Source organism: Olea europaea, unplaced genomic scaffold, assembly GCF_002742605.1.
Source record: "Olea europaea var. sylvestris unplaced genomic scaffold, O_europaea_v1 scaffold1280, whole genome shotgun sequence".
Taxonomy (NCBI): domain Eukaryota; kingdom Viridiplantae; phylum Streptophyta; class Magnoliopsida; order Lamiales; family Oleaceae; genus Olea; species Olea europaea.
The window spans coordinates 27,605-28,953 of NW_019230256.1; positions in this window are offsets into that span (position 1 = coordinate 27,605).

Genomic DNA, 1,349 nt, shown 5'->3' on the forward strand with positions numbered 1-1,349 from the left:
AAGAGGCCAAACAGGCCCTTGCCAGGAGCAAGATTTTGTACTTTCCATCAACTATATGGGCATGACACCAGTGAGTGTCGGGATGCCAACCGGCGCCCTGATCGAAGCAATCCCCTCACTTTCGGCAGAAATGAGCACCCCCGCAGATCCACCTCCCCGAGGAGGGAAGGAAGGGGTCACCAGGAACAACCTCTTAGCAGAAGAGAATCAAGAAACCTAGGCCAATCCAGGAAAGAGAACCAAGCTCAATTCGCTGGAAGCCAGGTCATCAGGGAAATCGATACCATCATCGGGGGACCCCACGTCGGTGGCAACACCAGGAACGCCCAGAGAAATTATACAAGAGAAGCTAAGGATCCCCCGATGATCACCTACATTGTCGACAAATCAAAAACAGCGAACAAGATGGCCCCAATCACCTTCTCGTAGGAAGACGCAGAGGGAGTTCACCATCCCCATTGCGATGCTCTGGTTGTAAGGGCCGTAGTGGCTAGAAACGGATTAAAACGCATGCTCGTTGACAACGGCAGCTCCGTGAACATATTGTTTGGCTCCACTTTTGACAAAATGCGAATTGAACATGGGTTAATCCCCATGACCGACCCGCTGTTCGGATTCACTGGGGACAACATCATCCCACGAGGGCGGATTACCCTGCCTGTGGAAATGGGTTCGACCCCCCTGATCGCCCAGCATTTCATGGAATTTCTGGTGGTAGATCATAGGTCGGCTTATCATGGGGTGTTGGGCAGATCGGCTCTAAAAGATCTTTGGGCTGTGACGTCCATTCACTATCTATGCATGAAATTCCCAACCGAACGTGGGATTACAACGGTTCGGGGCGATCAGATGAGCTCCAGGGCATGCTACCTGAACTCACTACGCAAATCGGAGCCCCGGACTGTCAATGTAATTCAAGCAGAAGTACCCGCTGAAGCCGGTACGGACGTGGAGATGCTCGACGCCCCTGAACAAGGGCATACCTCTGGACAAGAGGAAGATGTCATAATGGAAGAGGCCCCTGAACAAGGACACCCTCTTGACGAGTTAGATCCCCGAATAATTGATTATGAACCAAACGCGACCCCAATGGAAGAACTGGAAACTTTTCCAGTCAATCCAGAAGACCCCAATCAAGTTTTGCGCATAGGGAAGTCGTTATCGCCTGAAGCAAGAATTGAGATGATACGATTCCTGAAAGAAAACCTAGATGTCTTCACATGGAAACATGAGGATATGGTGGGAATAGATCCCAGGATCAGTTGCCATCACCTTAACATCAACCCCTATGCCCCCCATAGACAGAAGAGGCGCGCGCTGAATCCGGAACGGTACGAGGCGCTGAAAGA